Source organism: Salvelinus sp. IW2-2015, linkage group LG19, assembly GCF_002910315.2.
Source record: "Salvelinus sp. IW2-2015 linkage group LG19, ASM291031v2, whole genome shotgun sequence".
Classification (NCBI taxonomy): Eukaryota; Metazoa; Chordata; class Actinopteri; order Salmoniformes; family Salmonidae; genus Salvelinus; species Salvelinus sp. IW2-2015.
Window position 1 is genome coordinate 11,694,889 of NC_036859.1, and position 27,685 is coordinate 11,722,573.

The window sequence follows — 27,685 nt, forward strand, 5'->3', positions numbered from 1 at the left end:
AGCTGCAATTTCTTTCACTACTCCGACCCTGCCTAGTGAGACAGCTGCAATTTCTTTCACTACTCCGACCCTGCCTAGTGAGACAGCTGCAATTTATTTCACTACTCCGACCCTGCCTAGTGAGACAGCTGCAATTTCTTTCACTACAATCCTTACCCTCATGATTGATTTCCTGACCATTTTTTCACCACAACTACCATGACTGACCATCAAAAATGGCACATACAACACACAGTATAACATAAAAACTATTCTTGCCCCTGGGGATTTTTCATGCTGTTTCACACTGAGGTTAAGAAGCCATGCTTAGAGGGATTGACTGGGGGTTTGCAGAGCAGAACAGTGGTGGAGAATTAAGCTGCTCGAAGCGAGGGCCTTCGATCGACGGCCAGTCAGGCAGCCTCCTGCCTGTCAAAATATGGTCGACCGTCCGAGAGGCACCAAGGATCTACAGCATGCTCGTAAATCTAGCACTCTAAATCACTGGCTGCCTCGGCTCCCGGCCACACACACACACACGTTTACACTCCGACGGATGGCTGAGTTCACTCTGTAGTAGATGAGCTGCAAGGGTACCAGCCACACTAGAATATAATAAACCAACACCTTTAAACCAATAACAAAAGGAGGAACAACCCTTTACCAGATTCTGTACATAAGTAAAGTGCAGTAATTGTAGAAGATCCAAACAGAGATTAAGAGGCTGCTGCAGTGTTGCAGGGATGGATGGGAGTCCTGTGGTGAATTCTAACTTCTCACCCTCTTCCCTACTACAAATTACTTCGGGGATTGAAGATACACGGGCAGAACGGAGTCCATATAGCTAATTAAAMTGTATCCATTGATTGCAGAGGAAAAATTGGGAGTAAAACGCTTTGTATCCGCTACTGTCCCCCCCCGAAGCACTGAAACAACGGGGCCATATGCCCCAGTGCAATACAGAGGATATGTATAATGTGGCTCACGAGGGAGCTGGGCTGTTTAAATGTACATTGTTGTACAGATAAGAACGAGCCCATAAAAACATGAATAAATTCCAACTGTAGTCCACCAGATCCGTGGGGGTGCATAGATAGAGTACCATACAGTTCTCAAGTTCTTGCTTTTCGTGTCCAAAATACAGGCTAAATAATGGACTTTTGATAACTTCTGTATGGTTTTCCTTATTCGCAATTTCTTATTCAATGGTGTTGTGCAGGGGTGTCAAACTAATTTTGCCCCAGGTTGCCGCATTTGGTCTTCAACTGAAAATGGATTACATATTTCCTCGCCATCAAAATTTGCATAAAATAATCATCCATTCATCATTTTTGGAATTTTCAATATTTCATGCCTGTCTAGCTTTAATTTCAGTGATTATTAGCTAGCTGAACAGTCAAAAAACTRTATAAATGTAGTTCAATTATCTCTACACAGTTTTGATTTCGTTAATCAGTCTGTCCTGCCACCCCCCGGATACACTAACCCACAGCAGGCTGGATTGGACCCCCTCGCTTATTTTATGAATATATACAGTTGAAGTCTGAAGTTTACATACACCTTAGCCAAATACATTTTAACTCAGTTTTTCACAATTCCTGACATTTAATCCTAGTAAAAGTCCCTGTCTTAAGTCAGTTAGGATCACCACTTTATTTTAAGAATGTGAAATGTCAGAATAATAGAAGAGAGAATTATTTATTTCAGCTTTTATTTATTTATTTCATCACATTCCCAGTGGGTCAGAAGTTTACATGCTACCAAATACTAATTGAATGTATTGCCTTTAAATTGTTTAACTTGGGTCAAATGTTTTGGGTAGCCTTCCACAAGCTTCCCACAATAAGTTGGGGGAATTTTGGCCCATTCCTCCTGACAGATCTGGTGTAACTGAGTCAGGTTTGTAGGCCTCCTTGCTCGCACACGCTTCTTCAGTTCTGCCCACAAGCATTTTTGAAATCTGACACGTTGGCTGGATTCACAACAAGTGTAGCTTTAATTTGGTGTATTGAATGTGTGATTTCATGAAAGTTTAATTTTTATAGTAATTTATTTGAATTTGGCGCTCTGCATTTTCACTGGATGTTGGCCAGGTGGGACGCTACCGTCCCACATATCCCAGAGAGGTTAACACATTTGAGCCAATCACAAGTGTTGTGACAAGGTAGGGGTGATATACAGAAGATGGTATTTTACCAAATAGGACTAAGTCCATATTATGCCAAGAAAAGCTCAAATAAGCAAAGGGAAACGACAGTCCATCATTACTTTAAGACATGAAGGTCAGTCAATACGGAAAATAAAACCCCTTGTAGGTGTCCAAAATCTTGACTGGTACTGTATAAMGTAATGTATATAATAAGATGGGCTTTCTTTGAGGGGGGAAGCAGTGTCTTAATTGCACGCAATGCATCACATAGACTTTTCACTTCATTCTCCTGTCACACTGCATTTATATGAGCGGTCCAACTTAACCAGGTAACTCACTGTGAATTATTCCCCAGATGTCAGATTATGAACATTGTAGAACCAGATCTTTCCTAGATCAGAGTGTGTACCATGCATGCAGTAACATGGTGGCTAAGAACACACTAGATTTGAATGTGTACCATGCAGTAGCAGGCTGCAGTATTGTAGTCCTGGGATGACTCATCCATCAAGATATAATATGTTCTGCATTAATCTAACATGGACTACTAATCCGGTGTGGTTCATGTGCACAACATGATGTAGGCTAGATCCCATTATGAAGCTTTGTGCACTCAGAATTCGGTTTCATTACATCTACAATAACCATGAATGAAACAAAAATAATAACATAGTCAACAGTGTYCAAAAGGTGTCCTCCACAACACGTCGAAACACTATCATTGACTATAAAGAACTATCAAGTTGTGCCCGAATAGAAATTACGACAGCCGTTCCAATACATCAAATGAATATAAACATTTGTTTTTAAATGGAGTGAGAAAATATTCATAGACCCGTCAGCCGTGTAGTAAGGAGTATATCACCTTCATATCCTATATTTATCACCTGCATTGCTGAAGCAMTTAAAGGGAAACAACACAAATAAATCCTGCTCTTTCTAGGTTTGGCAAAGAAGAGCAGGGCACAGTATACACACAGTACCACTGCTTCATATACAGTACAGTGTTTTTTCTTTGTCAAAATGGGACTGGGMGGTGGGCGTGGCAATGGGTGCAGTCAGCCCGTCGACGCAGCTGAATTTTAGAACATTATTTATTTTATTTTTTGTTTACCCTTATTTTACCAGCTAAGTTAACTAAGAACACATTCTCATTTACATCAACAACCTGGGGAATAGTCATAGGGAAGAGGGGGGATGAATGAGCCAATTAGAAGCTGGGGATGATTAGGTGGCCATGATGATATGAGGGCCAGATTGGGAATTTAGGCAGGACACTCTTCAAATCAAATTTTATTGGTCAAATACACGTGTTAAGCAGATGTTATTGCGGGTGTAGCAAAATGCTTGTGTTCMTAGCTCCAACAGTGCAGTAATATCWAAMMATTTCACAACACACAAATATAAAGTAAAGGAATTAAGAATATAAACATTTGGAYGAGCAATGTCAGAGCGGAATAGACTAARATACAGTAGAATAGAATACAGTATAAAATAATGAGGTAAATAATGCAAAATATGTAAACATTAAAGTGACTAGTGTTCCATTATTAAAAGTGGCTAGTGATTTCAAGTATGTATATAGGCAGCAGCCTCTGTGCTAGTGATGGCTATTTAACAGACAGAAGCTGTTTTTCAGTCTCTCGGTCCCAGCTTTGATGCACCTGTACTGACCTYGCATTCTGGATGATAGCTGGGTGAACAGGAAGTCGCTCGGGTTGTTGTTGTCCTTGATTAAATGTTTGGCCTTCCTGTGACATCGGCGCTGTAGGTGTCCTGAAGGGCAGGTAGTTTGCCCCCAGTGAACCTCTGGAAAGCCATGCGGTAGCGGGCGGTGAAGTTACCGTACCAGGCGGTGGGTGATACAGCCGAACAGGATRCTCTCAATTGTGCATCTGTAAAAGTTTTGTAGGGTTTTAGGTGCCAARACGCACTGTTGCGCCTTCTTCACCACACTGTCTGTGTGGGTGGAYCATTTCAGATCATTAGTATTGTGTACGCCGMGGAACTTGAAGCTTTCCACCATCTACACTGAGGTCCCGTCAATATGGATAGGAGGGTCCTCCCTCTGCCGTYTCCTGAAGTCSACAATCAGCTCCTTTGTTTTGTTGACGTTGAGTGAGAGGTTATTTTCCTGGCACCACACTCCCAGGGCCCTCACATCCTCCCTGTAGGCTGTCTCATCATTGTTGGTAATCAGACCTACTACTGTTGTGTCGTCAGCAAACTTGATGATTGAGTTGGAGGCGTGCTTGGCCACGCAGTCATAAGTGAACAGGAAGTACAGGAGGGGGCTGAGCATGCACCCTTGTGGGGCCCCAGTGTTCAGGATCAGCTAAGTGGAGGTGTTGTTTCCTACCGTCACCATATGGGGGTGGCCATTCAGGAAGTCCAGGACCTAGTTGCACAGGGCGGGGTTCATACCCAGGGCCTAGARCTTAATGATGAGCTTGGAGAGTACTATGGTGTTGAATGCTGAGCTAGTCAAYGAACAGCATTCTTACATAGGTATTCTTCTTGTCCAGATGGGATAGGGCAGTGTGCAGTGCGATGGCAAATGCAYCGTCTGTGGATCTATTGGGACAGTAAGGAAATTGAAGTGGGTCTAGGGTGTCAGGTAAAGTGGAGGTGATATGATCCTTGACTAGCCTCTGAAAGCACTTCACGATGGCAGAARTGAGTGCTMCAGGGCGATAGTCATTTAGTTCAGTTACCKTTGCTTTCTTGGGTAAAGGAACAATGGCGGACATATTGAAGCATGTGCGGACAGCAGACTGGGATAGGGAGAGATTGAMTATGTCCATAACCACTCCAGCCAGATGGTCTGCGCATGCTCTGAGAATGGGGCTAGGGATGCCGTCTGRGCCATCAACCGTGCGAGGGTTAACACGCTTAAAWGTCTTACTYACGTCGGCCACRGAGAAGGCCACAGTCCTTRGTAATGGGCTGAGTCGGTGGCACTGCGTTATGCTCAAAGCAGGCAAAGGGGTTTAGCTTGTCCGGAASCAAGACGTCGAYGTCTGCGACGGGACTAGTTTTCCCTTTGTAGTCTGATTGTCTGCAGACCCTACCACATACGTCTCATGTCGGAGTTGTTGAATTGCAACTCCACGTTGTCTCTATTGTCTCAACTCCACGTTGTCTGTATTCTGCCATATTCCCAGTCACCTTGCCATGGTTAAATGCGGTGGTTTGCACTTTCAGTTTTGCGCGAATGCTGCCATCCWTCCACGGTTTCTGGTTAGGTTTTGATAGTCACAGTGGGTATAACATCTCTAATACACTTCCTGATAAACTCAGACACGGTATCAGTGTATTCGTCAAAGTATTTCTCGGTGGGAACCCGGAACATATCCCAGTCAGCGTGATCAAAACAATCTTGAAGCGTGGATTCCAAATTGGTCAGACCAGCGTTGAACAGTCCTTAGCACGGGTACTTCCTGTTTGAGTTTCTGCCAATAGGAAGGGAGGAGCAAAATGGAGTCGTGATCAGATTTTCCAAAATGGAGTCGTGATCAGAAGGGAGGGCGGGGGAAGGCCTTGTCGGCATCCCGGAAGTTGGAGTAGCAGTGGTTGAGTGTTTTAGCAGAGCGAGTACTACAGTCAATGTGTTGATAGAACTTGGGTAGCGTTTTCCTCAAATATGTTTTGTTAAAATCCCGAGCTACAATAAATGCGGCCTCAGGATATGTGGCATCCAGTTCGCATAAAATCCAGTGAAGTTCTTTGAGGGCCGTTGTRGTATCGGCTTGAGGGCGAACATACCAGGCTGTAACTATAACCAAATAATTATCTTGGGAGGTTAATCATGAAACATTCACCCCCGCCCTTCTTCCYGTATGCGCAATGAACTGAGAACCCAGCTGGCTGTATGGACCCAGCTGGCTGTAAGGCAGTATATCCCGAAAGAGTTATGTTTCCGTCACATGTTACAATCACTGATGTCTCTCTGGAAGGAAATCCTCGCCCTGAGATCGTCAACTTCATTATCTAGAAAACTGAACATTAGCGAGCAATATACTCGGAAGTGGTAGGTGGTGTGCACGCCTCCTGAGTCGGACTAGAAGTCCACTCGGAATACCTCTTCTCGGCTGTGTTTTGGATCAGCCTCTGGAATCAGTTCAATTGCCCTGGGGGGTACTAACAAAGGATCCGATCAAGGAAAGTCAAATTCTTGGTCGCAATGCTGGCGAGTTACCGCAACTCTGATATCCAAAAGTTCTTCCCGGCTGTATGTAATTAAACAAAAAAATTATGGGCTAATAACGTAAGAAATAACACTAAAACACTGGAAAGTTGCCTAGAAGCACAGCTGCATGATCTATTGGCACCACTTGCCTTACGATAAATGCCATGGGATCTTTAGTGACCAGAGAGTAAGGACACCCGTTTAATGTCCTGATAGACAGCACCTTATATAGGACAATTTCCCCAATTAATGCCCTGGGGCAATGGGATATTTTTTGATGGCCAGATGAAAGAGTGCCTCCTACTGACCCTCCAACACCACTTCCAGCATCATCTGGTCTCCCATTCAGGGACCATCCAGGACCAACACTGCTTAGGTTCAGAGGCAAACCAGCAGTGGGATGCAGGGTGGTATGCTGCTGGCAGTGTACAGACATTCTTGCATTTTTAAGCATAGTTCCTGCAATTATTCAAAATTCTTCATGGAACAGAGCATTTCTGGTCGTTTTAAAGCGAATTTCCTACGATTCTACATATTTTGCCATGGAGCTGAGAGAATTTTGYACTTTTAAAGCAAATTTCCWGCAATTCTATGAATTTTGCCATGGCTAATGGTGTGTTCTTTTACTTAAACATAACAAAATCAATACAGCTAAATKTATGTAATTTTCAATTCTCCCTGACAGTCTAGCTTTTATTTAGGTGATTATTAGTTGTCAGATTATATTATTTAATAAAAAATACACTGAGTATACCAAACAATAGGAACACCTAATATTGAGTGGCACACCTAGGGCTATTACGGTGACTGTACTACCTACCGCGAGGTCACGAGTCATTAAGGCAGTCAAAATCCACGTGACCGTTTAGTCATGGTAAATAGGCTTCTCCAAGCTCTGATGCTGCTGATGGTCATTAGTAGCCTACCAAACTTACTAACTGCCTTGTACTCTGCAATCTTATTGTCCCTCTAATCACTCTTATGCAAATGTTATCGAAAATCAAATCAAACACTTAATGAGAGCTCATGAGCTCATGTTGTGCAACATTTCTATAGGCTAAATGTGGACAAAATCTTCCATATGCAYCTCAGAATTGGATAAGGAAGTCCCCGATGTGTCTGTATTCACTTGTAGTCTGTGAGAAAGACCAAATCACGTGACAAGAGAGCCATGTGAGTGAGAAGYGCTTCGGAGCATGCAGCACGCAGGGAGAAGGGAATTAAAATGATTATATTCAGCCCAAGTGCACAATGGTTACTGGATGCAAAATAAATAAATAAATGTATGGGGCATTACGGCCACATAAAGGGGATACTGCCGGGAAATTCAAGGCATTCAAGTGCTTTTCAAATTGTGAACGAGAKWSTGAWSRAGWGMSTRMWGMMKKSMSWAMARMCWRMRCARARMWCATGCCTTTCATATAACTTTTTTCAAATCAGTCRCATCATGCAGCCATACAATGTATTAAAAAGCAAAACATATAGCCCGACGATTGTATCACAACTAAAGTTACATACACAACTCTAAATTAAGCATATAGGGTACCTATTTCTTTGTTAACCGCTCAACACAGAATAGCCGCATGTGTGCACTCCCTCATATCATTTGGAGAAAATATTTATATTTTATTCAGCTTTGTTCAATTGTATTCTTCATACTATAAAATAATGCCATGGAATTCTAAGCAAATATTGTCTGCTAAATTACCTTGTAGCACACAGCCATATCAGGAGCTAACATAAGGACAACGCAGAGTATGCTATTCTGTTCTTCTGAAATAGACATTTTCTTCATATCATCTTTCTTTAGACCTGTAAAATAAATAATGGATTTATTGCGAAGGTGTAGGGTATATTACATTCATTTAGACTCTTTTTTTTATTTTATAGATGTTCCAAAAGGTCTGCATCAGTGGCTGTGTGTGGAAGCCAGGAGATGCTACATTTGTTTATGTTAATTAASGGTCAATTACCGKKMRATTACAGGAAGTTATTTGCTTGACAATCACCGGCTGACAACATTTCGTGACCGCCACAGCCCTAGGTTGCACCCGCCCTCAGAACAGTCTACAACAACGTGTCGAAAACGTTCCACAGGGATGCTGGCCCATGTTGGCTCCAATGCTTCCCACAGTTGTGTAAAGTTGGCTGGRCGTCCTTTGGGTGGTGGACCATTCTTGATACACACGAGAAACTGTTGAGCGTGACAGACTCAGCAGTGGATTTAACAAGTGACGYCAAAAAGAAATCATAGCTTTCACCTGGTCAGTCTATGTCATGGAAAGAGCAGGTGTTCTTAATGTTTTGTATACTCAGTAGGTCCAATATCCTTTCTACATCATTTAGATCTGGCTTTAGTCATTTAAGTTTTGATTGAAAGCACCCCCCATGGGCATTAAWATGGACTTGGTCCCCCCTTTGCTGTTATAACAGCCTCCACTCTTCTGGGAAGGCTTTCCACTAGATGACGGAACATTGCTGAAGGGACTAGCATCCAGTCAGCCACAAGAGCATTAGTGAGGTCGGGCAGTCTGCGTTAAAATGATCCAAAGGTGTTTGAGGGTTTGGGTCAGGGCTCTGTGCAGCCAGTCAAATTCTTCCACACCGAATTGACAAACCCTTTCTGTATGGGCTCCCGAATGGCGCTGCGGTCAGTGCTAGAGGCGCCATACAGACCCTAGTCTGGGCTAGGCCGTCACTTTAGTAAATAAGAATTTGTTCTAACTGACTTGCCTAGTTAATGGACCTCGCTTTGTGCACAGGGGTATTGTCATGCTGAAACAGGAAAGGGCCTTCCCCAAACTGTTGCACAAAGTTGGAAGCACAGAATCATCTAAAATGTCATTTTTGTTAGTGTTTAGATTTCCCCTTCACTGGAACTAAGGGGCCTAGCCCGAATCATGAATAACAGCCCAGACCATTATTTCTCCTCCACCAAACTTTACAGTTGGCACTATGCATTAGGGGCAAGTAGCGTTCTCCTGGCATCCGCCAATCCGAGATTTGTCCATCGGTCTGCCAGATAGTGAAGCGTGATTCATCACTCCAGAGAACGCGTTTTTCACTGCTTCCAGAGTCCAATGGCTGCGAGTTTTTACACACTCCAGCCGAAGCTTAGCATTGTGCATGGTGATCGGTAGGCTTATGTGCGCTTGCTCGGCCATGGAAACCCATTTCATGAAGCTCCGACGGAGCAGTTCTTGTGCTGACGTCGCTTCCCAATGGCAGTTTGGAACTCTGTAGTGAGTGTTGCACCGAGGACAAACGATTTTTACACTTGGCGGTCCCATTATGTGAACTTATGTAGCCTACCACTTCGTGGCTGAGCTGTTGTTGCTCAAACGTTTCCACTTCAACTAACAGCACTTACAGTTGACCCGGGCAGCTCTAGCGGGGCAGAAATGTGTTCCTTGTTGGAAAGGTGCCTTGTTGAAAGTCACTGAGCTCTTCAGTAAGGCCATTCTACTTTTTCCGTTACATTTGAGTGTGTGTGTGTGTGTGTGGTTGTTTGTGTGGTGTGTGGTGTGTTGTGTGTTGTTGTATTAAGTGAATGTGTGTGTGTACTGCACTTGTGTAGTCACTTTCACCCAAACTCTGTGTGTCCTTAAGCAGGTCGAGCAGCACCCACCCCCCCCCACCCCATACAATGTGCTGTAGCAACACAGTGGCCAGGACCTGACGTTTTCAGCACACCACAGAAACAGAGAGAGGGAGCATTTAAGCACAGCCAAGCGTATCTATTGGCCCAGAGCCACACTTGGCCCGACCGCCAGAGATGTGGTAGTTCTGATTGGACAATAGACACGGGTGGATTCAGGCTTGTATTAGCTTGTCCTCTGGCTGATCTGTTGGACAGATCCCAGCGCTAAGCGAGAGAGAGGTGGACACTGGCTGGGTTGGGGATGTTGGATGTTGGAATTAAAGTCCCTCTCTGCATGTCACTTGGGTTCCAACAGGTTGGAGGCAGTGTCATTTAGGTGTATGGTAAAACTGGCTCTTGGCAGGGCTCTACACGTGAGTTTTTTACAAGGAGCATRCGTRCGCCYAAGTTAAAATGTARGCGTACAAAGAAATAAAACACACTTTTTCTAGGTGCACTGTGTGCTACTAAATTAAAATTCAAGGTCACACAGCAAAATATTTAGGCGCATATACGAGTAAAATGGTCCTATTAGGCTCTAGACACACATAGCGAAATGTGGTCTACAAGTGCAGCTCATCTCGTCTCCTTCCAAAGGTTACCTGGAGTAACGCATCTCGGTGAGATCACATATCTTTTAATGAATTACAGAGCACTTATCTCCGTCCTCCAGCCATCCAATCTGGAATTAGGCCAGATCAACTGGGGAAAGGACCGATCATACACACTGCAGATAAACAACAAACGTATCATAATAAAAATACAAAAAAAGGCCTCTGTATGTAACTATGTGTCCCCTCTTGGTTTTATCCTGCAACAAGGAAAACGCTCCTATGTTCAATGTGGCTCAGGAGAATTGTAACTGTGCGTGCGAGTGAACATACGGCAACAGGGAGGTAGTATTGCATTATCCTCGTCAAACACCTTCCCCGTCACCTCCCTTTATTGACACTGTGCAAGCACCTGTCTTAGTCCTCTCCCATATTACCATATGAATATGAAAAACCATCAGGTAAAAATGCCAAACATACAGAGTGTGCATGTACGTACCATACACACTGAGTATACCAAACATTAGGAACACCTTCCTAATATTGAGTTTGCCCTCAGAACAGCCTCAATGCGTCGGGGCATGGACTCTACAAGTTGTCGAAAGCGTTCCACAAGGATGCCGGCCCATGTTGACTCCAATGCTTTCCACAGTTGTGCCAAGTTGGCTGGATGTCCTTTGGGTGGTGGACCATACTTCAAACACAAAGGAAACTGTTGAGCGTGAAAAACCCAGCAGCGATGCAGTTTGAGACACAAACCGGTGCGCCTGGCACCTACTACCATACCCCGTTCAAAGGCACTTAAATATTTTGTCTTGATCATTCRCCCTCTGAATGGCACACATACACAATCCATGTCTCAATTGTCTCAAGGCTTAGAAATCCTTCTTTAACCGGTCTCCTCCCCTTCATCTACACTGATTGAAATGTATTTAACAAGTGACAACAGTAAGGGATCATAGCTTTCACCTGGATTTACCTGGTCAGTCTCATGGAAAGAGCTGTACTTAATGTTTGGTATACTCAGTGTACATGTGCAGTGTGTGTGGGCATGCTTGCCTTTGTGGGTTTGTGTGTATTTAACTGTGTGTGTTTTGTGTGTGTGTAGCTTCCCCTGCAGTGTGGCTTGATGGAACAATGGCTAGAGGATCAGAGGCTGAGGTTGGCTGCAGCCACAGGCTAACTCCTCCATCAAGCACACAGTCTCACCCCCCCCCCCCCACCACCACCACCACCTGGTAAGTGTAGCCATTCATAAATCACTTTTATTCCATCCGGTGCTCAAGAGCCTCACCCTCCAAATGATTCACAGAGTGGCGCACCGGTCTAAGGCACTGCATCTCAGTGCAACAGGCGTCACTACAGTCCCTGGTTCGAATCCAGGCTGTATCACATCCGGCCGTGATTAGGAGTCCCATAGGGCGCCGCACAATTGKCTCAGCGTCGTTCGGGTTTGGCCGGGGTAGGCCGTCATTGTAAATATTAATTTGTTCTTAACTGACTTGCCTAGTTAAATCCAGGTTAAATGAAATAAAATAAAAAATTTGGGGGAAAAATGGTTGAGGGAGGGCCGACGAGGGAGTGATAAAGTAAAATATATATATATATATTTTTTTTTTAATGTAACCTATATTTAACTAGGCAAGTCAGTTAAGAACAAATTATTATTTACAATGACGGCCTACACCGGCAAAAGCTGGGCCAATTGGGCACCGCCCTATGGGTCTCCCAATTACCGTCTGGTTGTGATACAGCCTGGATTCAAACCAGGGTGTCTGTAGTGACGCCTCTAGCACTGAGATGCAGTGTCTTAGACCGCTGCGYCACTCGGGAGCCCCAAGAAGGGATGAAGGGAAGAAGATTCTTGCTGATGGAAGGAAGAGTGAGAAGGATTTACCTCAAAAGCACAGTATGGTAACAGATCTGTGTGTGCGGTCTTGCCAACTTCTATGGTCATCATTGTCATCGATGATCACAGGAGTTGGYAAAATAGCACAAACAGATCTGGGACCAGGCTACAAACTAGACTCAATCGAAAAAAAGAGGTTATAATCCCGCAATGGTGTTGGTGTGATACACAGAGCTGAGTTGGACAGCTGAAAGAAGCCTCACGGGTCAAACTTCAGCAGCCAGGATCACAAAGTCAAAGACCYTGAAAAAGCTTCAAGATGATCTGAAGGATCTTCAACAAACTCCTGCAGTCCATCAAGTTCGAGGGAATCTCTTTCAAGTCCAGACACTTGTGACAGAAGCTGTGTCAATCACATGGGAGAGYATCAATTGAATAGCCCCCCAAAATGTACTTTTTAAAAAATCTGTTCAACCTGAGAGCACATTGTGAATGTCGAGAACACGTTGCTCAAACTCATCCACTCATTCTGGCACATGGAAAGTCCAAAAACAAGTTCTTGACTAGTTTTCAAAAGCTTTCATGGTTTTTGCACACCGAAATGTTCGGTTCCAGAAAGGAACCGCATTGAGACCTACCAAAACACTACGTTGCCAATCAATCTCTTATAAATGGCTTGTCTTAGTGGAACTCTTGGTTGAATGGAGTCGTCATCTTAAGACAGTAGATTGAAAACAGCTACCCCACCCCTTTATCCAGCTGAAACCATCCAATCAATTAGTGCTGTGGCCCCTTCCTTCGCATATTGATCGATTACCTGCTCAGCTTAAACATCCAGCCCGTACTATTTATCACCCAGGCAGGGAGGACGCATGTGAGGCCGCTGGGGCTGGTTGAGTGATGCTGCTTCAGAGACAGATGCTTGCCTGTCTTGAGGTAATTCTAATTAAACTGCTGGGCTTGGTTCAGGTTGGGCTGGCTGGGCGAAACGGGACCAGTCAGACAAACCACTGAGGGTTTAGCATTAGGGACTGGAGTTTTTCCCCTGGCTGACCAGGTCACCTGACCAGGAAAACTCCAAGCTCTAGCCATAGCCTCTAACTGGGGCCTGACTTTGTTCGGTCAAAGTCCATGTGTTTGCGAAGCAGTACCTCATAGTGGTACATTTTTTGAGCGACCGCAGCACACTCTTACACCACACACTGGCGGGAAAATGGCTGCTGGCTCGGCTGGGGTTGGCTAGAGCAGAGGAACTCGCTATATGAAGGCTAGGGTGTTTTTACACTTGGTCTCTTTCAGACAATTTATGTGAACTCAAGGCAGTTGACTTAAATTGTTTGTGCAGTGTGAACAATCCAAAAGGAAGAGACACCAGAGCCCCGAAAGYGAACTGAGACCATCTCGAGAGGTGGTCCGTGTTCGGTTCGCTTGAATTCCGCAGTCTGGTTCCCTTTTTAGGGCAAGGTGAACACAAAGCTCCCCAGGTTCACTTGTCATTATTCCCACACCACACACTAGACTACTGCAACACCATTTCCCCTGCCATAACCCCTCACACTGATGCCACAGTGTGAGGGGGAGACGATGAGCAGACTGGCAGAAAAAAACGTGTGCTGTTTTCGGCTACTGATTAGCGATTGTCAAGTACGTGCAGAAGTTTTTTGTTCAGATTATTTGTTTGCAATATGTTATCTGTAGGCTAAGAGAGCTTCATAAGCTGTTTATTCGAATGTGGGGGCTAAATACTGTGAGAAGACAACAACGTATTTGGTTACAATCAACATAGGGTACTAAATGTATTCAAGCTTTTAAGGGGTGGTAGCCGACATTGAGTGTGAAATTTTCARTTACAGCGTTATTTAACCTGCAGTTATTCTTCTGCTATCTATTTTGATACCAATAATATTTCCATGTTAACAGTATCTTCTGATTGCATTTAGTTAAAAGATGAGACAATAATAATTGCAATCTATTAGCTTCCAAAATAGGTTTGTCTAGCTTTGCGATACTTCCTGCTGGATTGGCTTATCCTGCGCACTTGGTGAAAACCCAAGTGAATGTTGAAAAAAGATCTTGGTTCCTTTCTAAACATAGCAATGTGAACGCAAAGGGGACTCGGACCACAAAGGGGACTCGGACCACAAAAAAAAGTGAATTGAACTGGCAAAAGATTTGAGTCCTCATTCAAAGCAAGGGCAGTGCGAATACAACGCCAACAGATATTTTACTTATTTTTTTACCCCAGAGTTCACTTTAAAGAGGACTGAGATCGGTGACAACGTGAAAACATCCCAATAAAAGTGTGTCAAGCAAGAGTCAGCGGTACCTAAAGTGGTAGACAGCAAGCATCACATCATAGTCAATAAGTTATGAAAGAATAATGTTGATGTACAATATTTAATGAGAAAGAAAAGAGCTGGCTAATAAATTAACTTAAAATCAGCAGAGAGCGCAACCATTAGTTTGACTGGTGGAGCCCTGCTTGAAGCCTCCCTTCTGGGCAGTGGGACAGCCAGCCTCCTCTTTCCTGCTACTTACTGCATAGTAGACCTACCTCACACATAGGGCTGGGCAGTATACCGTTTTTTACGATATACCGGCATTGATGCACGGGACCAGTTTGGGTTTTTACTTTACCTTCTATAACGGTATTTGAATGTTTGGTTTGTTGACATGTGATATGCCGTGTGTAACTTCAATTTTTATAATTTACTCCGCTACTTCAGTTCTCTCCGCTCGCTCCATGCTRCGTTCCACACAGACCTAGCCCCGTCACTCAAGCAGCGCATTTGTTGCTTGACAACCAGACACTTACGTTCAGTCTGCATGGTCAATGCAGCACATGCAACAATGTTGTTGATGACGACGATGCTGTTTCCACTTTGCTTCTTAATATAAATCCACAATTACACAGCTATTTTGTGTTTTCTTAGCAAGTTGTGGCTAAGTCGTATTAGCYACTATTSCTAATCGCTAGTTAGCTGGCTAGATGTACCGAGTCAGAGCAAATTTAGCTAGCTATGCAGCCTGATACCAGTGATGGTGTAACATAAATCAGCATGTTGTTTGTGCAACAGTATCTTTCAAATCAAAGAGGAATAGTAGAAGCATGAATATGTTAGCTACATAGAGTGGCTAAGAGAAAACATTGAATGTATCCAAAGATTATTAAGTCCCCTAGGAAACACTGACCAACACTTTGGTTCTTACCCTGGTATTTTCATTCGTTGTCATGTCAAACAGTGAGCCCACTATAATTTTTTAAACTATAGAATTAGATTAATAATTTTTCCACAGTTCACCCAAGTGTGTTGATYTAAATCGCAAGTCAAATAGCCACATTTGATTTTTAAAAAATTAGGTTTAGATTTTTTGCCCATTTCGTCCCACCCTAACGTGGCAGTGTGGAAATTCTCTCAAATGAGTGCAGGAAATGCAGAAATCGATGTAAATGCAGAGTTTAATTGAACAGTATAAAACAATCAGAGTGGAGAGAGACCCATTGAAATCTCATAGAATGTACACTATATATACACAAAAGGATGTGGACACCCCTTCAAATTAGAGGATTCAGCTATTTCAGCCACACCCATTGCTGACGGGTGTATAAAATCGAGCAAACAGCCACACAATCTCCATAGACAAACATTGGCACTAGAATGGTCTTACTGAAGAGCTCAGTGACTTTCAAAATGGCACYGTCATAGGATGYCACCTTTCCAACAAGTCAGTTCGTCAAATTTCTGCCCTGCTAGAGCTGCCTCTGTCAAATCAAATCAAATGTATTTWTAAAGCCCTTCTTACATCAGCTGATGTCAAAGTGCTGTACAGAAACCCAGCCTAAAACCCCAAACAGCAAGCAATGCAGGTGTAGAAGCACRGTCAACTGTAAGTCCTGTTATTGTGAAGTGAAAACRTCTAGGAGCAACAACGGCTCARCCGCGAAGTGGTAGGCYACGCAAGCGCTCAGGACCATCGAGTGCTGAATCGCGTAGCACGTAAAAATCACCTGCCCTCAGTTGCAACACTCACTACCGAGTAACAAACTGCCTCTGGTAGCAACGTCCGCACTGTTCGACGGGAACTTCCTGAAATGGGTTTCTATAGGAGAACGCTACCTGCCCCAATGCATAGCGCCAACTGAAAAGTTTGGTGGAGGAGGAATAATGGTCTGAGGCCATTTCTCATTGTTCRGGCTAGGCCCCTTAGTTCCAGTGAAGGGAAATCATAACGCTACAGCATACAATGACATTCTAGATGATTCAATACTTCTAACTTTGTGGCAACAKTTTGGGGAAGGCCCTTCCCTGTTTCAGCATGACAATGCCCCCGTACACAAAGCAAGATCCATACAGAAATGGTTTGTCGAGATCAGTGTGGAAGACTGGCCTGCACAGAGCCCTGACTTTTTTTTATTTTTATTTTTTATAAATACTGTGATACTGGCCATATCACCCAGCCCTACTCACACATACATAAAGTAGCGTCTGGACAACGCAGCAGAATGACACGTGCCTGACAGGAGGAATGCGGCAATGAAGAGCTGTTGAGTGTGTAGCGGTGGCTGAGAGCGGGGGGATGTAAGCACGATGGTTGAGTGGAGATGGTCAAGTAAGAATACAGTTATGTAGTGTAATAAAAAAGGGCTATGTTCAGAAGTAATGCAATACATAGGGAATAGGGTACCATTTAGGACATAGCCCTAATAAACATAGTACTTCCAGAGATGGGGATTTGAGCCGAAACCAGTTGAGAGCAGAACAAAAAGACCAATAACTAAGCACAAACCCCCACCACCAAACACAGCCCTCCTCCCTCTCTCTCTGATCTGCTGACACTAAGTGAAATKATGTCTGTTAGCAGTGGAGTTATGACTGGTTTGATTTAAAGAGGGCCCTGCCTATCTGCTAAAGGAAAGTGGAGACGGACTGTGGGACTCCTTTTTAGAGCCCAATAACAGGTGGACGGGACGTTCCAGGCCTGCCATTTATACAGTTGCAATTCTGCACTTTCATTGGCCATGTAAGGTCAAGCTTTGAGCAGACACATTAGCCTGGAATGAATCCATTCCAACCTGGCAAATGGTCAATTCTTGTAATAGCCATAAAGATAACGTAATTGAAAAGCTATAAATTTTACTGACAATATATTAATTGAGTTGCATACTTAAATCTATGCAAGGATTTCTTACACTCGCCCCATAAAAAAGCCAGGGATATAGTTTTGCTATRGTGGAGATGAGGAAGTGTTGCCAGTGAGCTTGTTAGCAACGATATATACATCAAATCAGCAGATATGCTTTGGAATGAAGAGCATTAGGCTAACGCAAGGCACTAGGCTACTCTTTTTGATGACAACACACTTTCCTCACAACATGAGCCCCTCTCCATCTCAGCTACTGTGTCTCTGAGCGGTTTTCGTTCTCTTTTATAATGACACAAATACCTCAGAGACATTTCCATATGATTACTTCTTGCAGGGGACATGACAGTAAATGGTGTGAAAAAAACATTGGCCTGGAATAATGAAATACACATCCTCGGGCGATGCAGTTAAATGCAGGGTAGGGGGTGTGGGGCTGGTGCACTGTCACTACAGGTAGCAGGAATAGGCAAAGACAAGCGCTGCTCCAGGCGAGCGAAAGGGGAGAGGAAGTGAGAGGAGAGAGAGGAGTGAGGAGGAGGAAGTGAGAGAGAGAGAGAGGAAGTGAGAGAGAGGAGAGAGAAGGAGAGAGAAGAGAGAGGAAGTAGAGAAGAGAGAGAGGAAGTGAGAGAGAGGAGAGAAGTGAGAGAGAGAGAGAGGAAGTGAGAGAGGAGAGAGAGAAAGTGAGAGAGAGAGAGAGAAGTGAGAGAGAGAGAGAGAGAGAGTGAGAGTGAGAGTGAGAGTGAGAGTGAGAGTGAGAGTGAGAGTGGAGTGAGAGAGAGAGAGAGAGAGAGAGGAGAGAGAGAGAGAGAGAGAGAGAGAGAGAGAGAGAGAGAGAGAAGAGGACACAGAGGACATTCCAGGCAGTGCAGTAGATATGCCCTGTGACGAGACCAACAGATTCGTCGTGCCTCGGCAAAGCTAGAAAAAGCCACTTGAAAATGATTTCAAAAGCTCAAAAGGAGAAAAGACAAAGCCTCTGGGTAACACGCGCGCACTAAGCTTCGAGGTGAGGCTGACACATGCACAAGTAGATCAGCTGCTCTCCAGTACCCTTTCCACTTCTCACCAGCACAATCTCTTTCCCTCCCTCCTCCTCTCTTTCTCAAATGCGCAGTGTTTCTAAGTATAGAGCTTGAGCAGACGCGAGCTCGACCATAAGCAGTGTGCTCCAGCGCTATTTAAAAAGCGGATAGGGAGAGAGTGAAGGGGGGTTCAAAGGGAGGGAGAGAAGAGGGGGAGTTGAAGTAAAACAGGGGAGGGGGAAAGAAAGACTCAGGAATATACAAGAGGAACCATAAGAGGGAGACCACTTTATTTGGCGGTACTAAAAATAGCRCAGCAAATGGCAGAAGCAGCAGACAGTGTGGGGCTTGCCTGCACGGCCGGGCMAAACCAACCGACACTACTCGCCTCGCAGGACGGATGGATGAGAGGTGCAATCGATAGGCGGGGGAACTGGACGGAGGCTTCCCGGAGCCTGTGGCCAACAGTTGCTGAAAGGGGTTTACGGAAGGGAAGGGGGAGTGACGCGGAGACACACTGCTTGACTAAATATGGTCAGGGAGGTGGTGGTGGAAAGAGAGAGACAACGGAGCAGCCCAGCAACCTGGGACCAATTCTGAATGCGTGTTTCAAATGCTTGGCTAGCCATAAAGAGAGAGTCAAGTAACGAACGGTAGCTTTGCTTTCTGTCCTGTGAGGAAGGGACACAACAGAAATAGACTCATAGAAATGCCCTTTCTAGTCATTGCATTTCTATGGGGGACACCACCAGTTAAGCTTGTCTTATTCGCTGTGTGCGTTTTAAGTGTGCGTGAGTTAGCTGCCCTACCTCCCACTACCACCCTCTCTAGGCCGTGACCTTCTCCCCCTGAAGAGGTGACCCCTGCTGGGTTGGTTTGGCCTAATGAGGGTGTCACGTCTAGTGTAAAGATTTCAGCTGTGAACTATGAACGGCCTCATAATAGCTCCAGTTCACCCTAGCAAGAGGCTTGTTTTTTTTACCCCACAAAAAACGAAAAAATATATATTTTATTTTTAAAGGAACTCAGTCCGGCTCTTGACAGTTGTAATAGTTCACAGGGTGCATTATCGAAATTGGGTAGTGCATCATCAGTTCCTCTTGTCATGTCAGTCGTTGCATACCTAAGAGAGCTAATTAGAACTTGTCTTAATTTTGGTGTCACTCAAATATGACATGAATACACATTAGACATGGCAAAATGTATAGAATTGCGAGAAATTTTGCTTTAAATGTGCAACATTTTATCTCGCAACACTTGAAAAAAAATTGTAGAATTGCAGGAAATAAGCTTTAAACCTGCAAAATTATCTAGACCAACAAGAGGGGTGTGAACAGTTTGTGTCAAACAGTGCTTGTGCCCATAGAAATAGACGTGGTACTGGTGCTGGAAGGGGCCCCGAGTGAACAAGTTTGTGAACCCCTGGTGTAGAGAATCAATGAACCATCTAAACTGCTGTGAAATATATTTTCCATAACAAAAAAATATTGTATTTTCAACTGTTTGAAGCTAGTGTACAAAACCCAAAGTAAAAGATGCAAAAACAAAACTTAACAGCAAGCACAGAAACAGCGTATATAGAACAGATCTACCACTTCTTAAACTTGCTTTCAAAGAGAATGACAGATCAATAACACACATTTCTATGTGAATTTGGTTGGATTGCCCAAAAAGTTATACATTGCAGATTTAAATAAAGGTTAATAAAATAGGCTACCCTTTTCCTCCTTTAACTGTGTTCGCTAACTGTAACATGAACAAATTGCTATCAAGACCTGCTTTTTTTATGGCAAATATTTTCAAAACTACTCGGCTGACTCCCTCACTCTTCTCTTGTGAAGTAGTTGCACTGAATAATAAAAGTGTTGCGTTTTAGAAATCCCCAGCACAGAAAGCGCAGAGGCTGTATGTGTGTCATATGAATAAGAAGAAAGAGGGAAAGGGAAGGAGGGAGAGGGAGAATACGTGCTACACTTTCTGCCTGTCTCCTACAGACCAGGGAATCCTCCCTTCCGTCTCTCCCTCAGAATGCACATGGTACAGAGGAATGCTGCAGTTTTTTCATTCCTCCGACACCTTTTTCAAACGGCAGCTAGCTCCTCATGTCAGACCGATGTCTTTCCCCTCCTAAAGGTATGGCTTGAGTGTGTGTGAGAGAGAGAGAGCCCCCCCCCCCCCCMTCCCCTCCCTGACTCTGACGCTCCCTCCCCCAACCAGAGAGCTGATTCAGCGAGTCAGGCATGCACCCAGCACACGATGGCTGCAGCAGCTGGAGCGCAAGCTCTCTAGGTCATTATGGTTCTCCTCACTACGGAAGAAGAGAGAAGGAGGAGGAGGAGAGGGAGAAGAGGAGGAGCAGCCCCAGTTAACAAACTGATCTGACAGGTAACATATGCTCCCCCCCTTTTCATTCAAAAGGGGGAATTTACCCGACGGGCCCCTGACGTCTCTTCCCTCTCCTCCGTCCTCTTCTATCTCTTTCAGGGGAGGGACGCAATCCATTATTAAGCGCATGGCTTGGCTGTGAGTAGCGTAGTCAGTCGGGAAGGGGGGAGTGGAATTTACTGTTCTGCAGTAGCAGCAGTCAGCAGCACACAGTAGCAGCCAGCCAGTAGGACAGAAAATWACTTAACCAACCAACACCTTGGGGCTTGTCTCTTCTGTGGTCTCTTGCTGGCTGCCTGGGTAGACCCACAGGAAGAAAAAGGGAACACCGGCCGGGAAGGAAGGAGTKTGGAACGAAAAAAAGAGAAAGAAGAAGCAGGTGAAGGTGAAATGAACGTGGAGGAAAAGTTGCTGTCTGTTCAGTTGACGTCCACATGGATATTTTTGTTGTTTCCCTCTCTCCCTCCCCCTCCCGCACTCACCCGGTTGTGCTGTGGCCGGACATGCTGCTGCAGCAGCATCAGAGCTCCCGCTCTGCCTGGCTCATTAGGTGTCACGGTTGCAGCCCCTCTGATATCTAATGACGGACTCGTTAGCTCAAACCCGCACTGACGTGGAGACGGAGACAGCCAAAGACAGAACCATTCGCTCTTYGTCTTCACACTTTGTCCTCTATCTACCTGACCGGGAACTCATCMATTTTTTTGCATCCACTTGCTAAAGGAGATATCTGATGGCGATAGAACATTTCTGGGTATTTGATTACCCTCGTGCCTTTTCATTCACTAGCCAAGATAAGACCTAAGACTTCATTTTTGGAACGGGGTCATCATCATCGTCGTCGTTTTTTCTTTAAATCGTAGGGGTACGTTTTGAAGACATGATAGTCCCGAGGATGACGGCCGGATGGTCAGAATGTGGATGATATCGTCGGTGTGGATGACGACGAGGTGTCGTAACGAAGCCATAACGAACGGCGTCGGTTGCCATGGCGAACAAACGGGACTTGAGTTTTAAACAGAACAGGGGAGGATGAAATGGACCGGATTGACGGTACAAAACTGGGTCAGTGAATTAACACCGATGTGGAGGTAGAGGGGTGGGGACAGGGGGGAGGAGGGCTGAAKGGGGTTACGGCTGACTGAGTGGATGTGTGTCACTGGCTGGCTGAACCCATGCAGTGGTGGTAGTAACCCAGTTTCTCTCGCTCTTCCCCTCTCCCTCCCTCGCTCTTTCTCACACTTGCTAGGGGCAGGCAGGCAGGGCACAATACTGCAGTGCTACTGTATATCTCAGACCACACCAGAGCAGGCCRGGGCAATGCCAGACAGCAAGGCACCAACTCTGCTCATTCACTCCTTCCCTTTACGTCAGTCAGTCAGTCGCTAGTTAGCTAGTCCTCCAGGAGGAATCCCCCCCTTCTCACTCATTCTCTCGGGTGGCTGTGACTTTTCCTAAACGGGACGTCACACCAACACAGCAGAGCTGCCTCACCCACCCACCCAGSCAGCCCTGAACCATCTTTAAGCTGAGAACAACTGGACAGGACACCTCCAATTCTCAATGGCCAACTCTTCATTCATTCCTATTTCCAGAACCAGAACTCACAAATACTTTTCACTATATATGGCATTAACACATCCACACTCGTCATCCACATTCACAAACATAAGTGTTTAGAGGTAACATGTAAACTAACTCTCCCCCACACAGCCATAGCCTCAGTCAGCRCCTAAGCTAGACTGCTAGTGGTTTAGAGAGGGGGGTTGGGAGTACAAGCTGCCACCAGGCAGTGTTGACTTGTGGAATGTGTTGAGCTGGGTTAAAGATTCATTAGAGACTCGCTGAACTTTTCACGCCGTCGCGCAAATCGTTATTGATCTATCGCCTCCTATCTGTCATATTCTCCCCCTCTAACAGAACAGCTGCTGCCACCGTAAACACGGGACGGGCAGGTGAGGAGGGAGAAAGAGTGACAAGAAGAAAGGGAGCGAAACACCCACAGAACCAAGGAACAGAGAGAAAGARGTGGAGAAAAGAGCGAGGGGGGAAATTAAAAAAAGAGCAGCGCCACCAACGGCCAATCAACATACAAGTGCTGAGTGGGCAGGCCAGCAGTATTAGCGCATGCATGTGACCTCTGGCCTGCCTGTTTTGTGCTGCCTGCCTGTTCTGCACTGCCTGCCTGTGTATGAGCCTAAAACCCAAATCCTGCTCACAATAGCTTCCTGTTCCACTTGGATAGATCGCCACCCTCGTTTTCAAACATCAGCAGGAGGCAACGGGCCAGCAGGGAGCTGGGTGGACACTGGACACACCGCTAGCTGGGGGGCGAGGGGCAGACAGTGACACCAGAGACATGTATGGGACAAGAGCGAGGARGGAGGGAGGTGCATAACTGGTTAGGGATATGGGGAAGAGGGTGGGAGTAAGAGAGAGAGAGAGCGGGGGGAGGATCAGGGAGGTGTAAAAGTATACCATGTAGCCTACGTAACTTGAAAGTGCTCCCCTATTTCCAGGACAGTAGGATCAAGCCTCATACAAGACAAGGTGCACAGAGGCTAACCACCTACCAAGGACGCATAACCAGCAACGAACAAGTCAACTACCCTTAGTCTCCACCGCTTTTACATTTTTGACCCACCTCTCTACACTCGTCCTCTTTCTTTTTTTATTTGCTGGAAGAAGACCAGGACAACCTTTTCTTGCTGTTAAATGAGAGCGAGAGAAAAGAAAAGAAAAAAACTCCCTGTTCCCAATGGTTTGTCCCAGTTCTCTGGAGGACTGATGGGATCACCGGGACAAACAGCACCGACTGGACTGGAACACTTCTGAAAGTAGTGGGGGGGCTGGTTCAACTTTACTGGGTGGCTAAAGAAAAGCAGCTTCAAGTGTTGATCTGAAATCACGCTCAAAGTCACCTTACGGTGCAGACTCACACTGCGTTCTTAGGAGGGGGAAAACGGTGAGAGAGAAAATCTATGCTGCCTCTACTAGCTGCTCCGTGCGACCTTGTGAATTCCCTGTGATTGCCTACTTGGTGTACATACTTCTTTATGTACCCATATGAATATATGACTGCTATGGAATGTAAAGAAGTATGTATTCTTGGTGAGGTGTGGACCCTCAACTGGCAGAGCGACGGGGAATGTTTCTTGATTGATGAGTCGCTGTTTTTTTGTTGTTGACGATCTATATCGCTGTGTGTGGAGATGATTGTGAACACGACCGCGATTTCGGGGGGTGTAAATTAGAATAGTGGGCGGAGTGGAGAGAGGGGAGAAGACATTAGCTATACTGTTTAGGGGAAGTGTCACTGCAGCAATATAACCGCTGTAGGGACAGTTAATGCTGGTTTCTCTAACTGGCAATATGATCCACAATATTAACCAAGAAATCAGAATATTTCCCAAAACGATTGTTTAGCTTACATGTGTCTACCAGAGTGGAGATATAGGGTTAGCGTGTTTGGCTTGTATTATTCTTCTGTGTGGCGGAATTAATTGGTTCTGTCAGTTAGTTCCAGTCAGTAAGGAACGACTTGGTTGGAGCTAGTAAGGAACGACTTGGTTGGAGCTAGTAAGGAACGACTTGGTTGGAGCTAGTAAGGAACGACTTTGGTTGGAGCTAGTTAGGAACGACTTGCGTTGGAGCTAGTAAGGAACGACTTGGTTGGAGCTAGTAAGGAACGACTTGGTTGGAGCTAGTAAGGAACGACTTGGTTGGAGCTAGTAAGGAACGAGTTAGTTGCGTCACCGACAAACTCAGAAGTAATAATGACCCTGTGACATCGTCATAGGAACAGGTCCTCCTTTCAACATTGGTGGGCTTTACTGCATTATGGCCTTTTGAATCACAGCCAGCAGCAACTTAGCTTGCAACCAGTACAGGGGGAGGGAGAGAGAGAGAGAAATAGGTATGCCAGAGAGCCAGGCCAGAGCGCCACTATTAATACTATAATCTTTTCCAAAGGTCCCTCGGGACAGGAAAATAAGGAAGGTGAATTATGGCAAAATGTTGCTATCTTTGTTTAATAAAAGCGCGGCGATGGGATGAAAACGCAGCAGAGAGGAGAGTTGCTGAGGAGGCAGATCAGAGAGAAAGAGGCAGGCAGGCAGTTGCTGCCGTTTAAAAAGCTGCTGGCTCTGCCACAGTGCTGGATCATACGGCAGGCATGGTGTGTGGCGTTAGCCCTACTGTGTGTCCAGTCCAGCTATAGCCTGAGCCATGTCTCTCCCAACATACCCCCCCGACCCCTCTGAAAACCCCTCTGCACCCCTCCGCTGATTCCTAGCCTCATTGTTCAGTTTGCTATGCTTGCCAAATGCTTTGCTGCGCCGCACGGCAGTTGGCAGTGCAGCTTAGGACCGTCGAAAAGTGACAATGCAGGATCAGGGCMAGCTTCGGCCCTGTCAGACGATTCCAATTGTATCACTGCTTCAAACAAATAAAGGCCCACAGGAGAGAGAGGAGGGGGGAAGAGGGCTGTGGCAGCTGAAAAAGGTATAACAAAACTAAGAAAGCGTTTCCATTGCGTTTTTTGTCTGCAGCGTAAAACAAAAGCTTGTGGATGTTGTTGTAGTGAGCTGAGCGCTGCGCTAACACAAAATCTGCTAAAAGCAGCACAGTGCAAACCAGACCATGCTAGCGCAAAGCAGTCAAGCAATGGCTTCGTCTGGGACACCTTTGTGCTATGGGACTAGTTTAATGAAATACAACACAATGGCGCTCCGTTGTGGTTTGATTAACATGCTGAGGATGGCGCTGCGAGGATTGTATTCCATTTGCCTTCCATGAGAGAAAGTGAAAGGAGGTAGGGAAGAMGCAAGATTCTTAATTCAGTCTTTGACAATGTGTACCAGTGCCATTCCAGCGACATCAAGACAGAAAAAAAAAAAAACGAAAGAAAAAAAAAGTCAAATTTTTTGACTTCAGAAAGAGAGGTGGAATTTGTAACCTACTTGTTCCCTCTTAATACATTCTGGTTTTTCTTTTTACTTCAGTGCAGTCATATTTGATTCATGAAGATAAAACTGGTGGTATAGGCACTCAGATTCTCTGTGGTGTAAACTAAAATGCTTGAAGACTGAGACAGACCTGCGTTTGCCTTTTCTATGAAGTGTAGGCTAGCTCAGGGTGCAGCTACRCTTTAGGGTAAGCTAAGCCGTTACTGCTTGAAGGAGGGGGTTTGGAACTCGGAAATTAGAAAACGTAGAGAAAGGTATAAGAGACCTTCCCAATGAGGGTAGGGTGAAATGGTTACGTCAAGCTCAAATGTCATTTCAAGAGACTATCTGGACAAAAGATTTAGGCTACTAAATGTATTTCTCTTTAGTTACCCCCCCCAATCTAACCTTTCTCAGTCCTTCTGTCAATAACCATCTGCTTATGTCTCCATCCCTCAATCTCTCCCTCCCTTTCTGTAAAGCCATAGCAGCTATTCTACCAACTGTCTACGGGGTCTCTCTCTCTGGCCATAACCTGCTGTCTGACTGACACCACACAGCAGATGCTGACATTATCAAATGCTCAGTGCCTGCCTGTCGGTCTGTCGACCCCTTGCTTTTGCCCTGTTATGGACAGTGGACGAAATGGTGCAGCCGGCCCCCACCCATCTGACTCATCTAGTGTGTGTGTGTTGCAAATAGCCTCTCTCCTGTGCCATACCGAGCTGCCCCTGTGCTGATCTCTCTCTATCGCTCTCCCGATCTGTCCCTCAGCTTCTGCTCTGCTCTTAGAAAGTGGCTCTTAGGTGTACTCATAGAATAGCCTATTCACATCAAAACTGTTCCGAAAATTGGAGCAACAACAAGGTATAATAACTAAATGACAGTTAAAAAGCACAGTTAACCAGMAAGCCTATGACATTCATTGAAAGGACCACCATGAAAGACATAAGAACGCTCATCATTTAAATACATASTATTTTAAAATCAGTCTACGACTGATATGAATGACTGGGCCAAAGTAATGGCCCCTTGAGTGCTGCATTAGGAGTGTGTGAGGCTGACTGCGGAGGTATGGGTGTCGGCCTCGGTTTCAGTGACCTGGCGTGCGCACACAGACACGCAGCAGGTCCCATCCGTCACAGGCTGTAATTGCTACATGACTCCGGGACATTTGACTCAAGTGCACCGCGACAGATTATTATCCTTTTCTTAGGGAACCATTTTTCCTCCCTGGTTTGGTTTGGCAACTTAAAACATGGCAACAAGGATAAATAGACTGGCTGGGAGGGCAGAGCAGAGCGTGAGGGAGATATGGCTGTGGCGTGGGGAAGAGGGGGTGGGGTAGAGTAGCGATTTTAGTTAATGGAGCGAACAGACATAATACTTGATGGCTGATGTCCTAATTGCARTATTAGTACACTACACATTTCCCTGTACTGTATTAAACTGTATGTTCATGTTTCCAGCTTGTTCCATCTGGGATGCCTACACTCCAGTCCTTGACCCAGTGAACACCTAATGCTTTGCTAAAGCTGGTAAAAAGGAACCAAATCACCTCTTGAATGGATTTGGTCCCCTTCAACCAGCTGTAGCTATGCTTTGATGACTACATACCGTCCTACCGGAGCTCTTCTCTCTTCAATGTTCTGACTGACTGGCTATGATCAGGTGTAGCCAGATGCCTCGACTTAGACACGGCGGCTCTCATCTTCACTAAGTGATTATTGATCAAGTGTCATGTTTCATTGCTGAATCTGTCTGCCTTTCTTCTATCTTGACTAATAAAAAGAAGCCAACAGAGATGCAACAAACCGCTGTAGCGTCCCT

General features: G+C 45.2%; 1 protein-coding gene and 1 long non-coding RNA gene across 2 annotated transcripts in view; one reads left to right on the plus strand and one right to left on the minus strand.

Annotated features, from left to right (window-relative positions):
- The window catches only part of LOC111979775 (MIB E3 ubiquitin protein ligase 1), a 96,415-nt gene that overhangs the window by 34,812 nt on the left and 33,918 nt on the right, over window positions 1–27,685 (minus strand). The window lies entirely within an intron of this gene.
- On the plus strand, window positions 20,863–27,669 carry LOC111979777 (uncharacterized). Its single transcript, XR_002879366.2, has 2 exons — window positions 20,863–21,974; window positions 27,325–27,669. It is a non-coding gene; the product is annotated as an uncharacterized lncRNA (long non-coding RNA).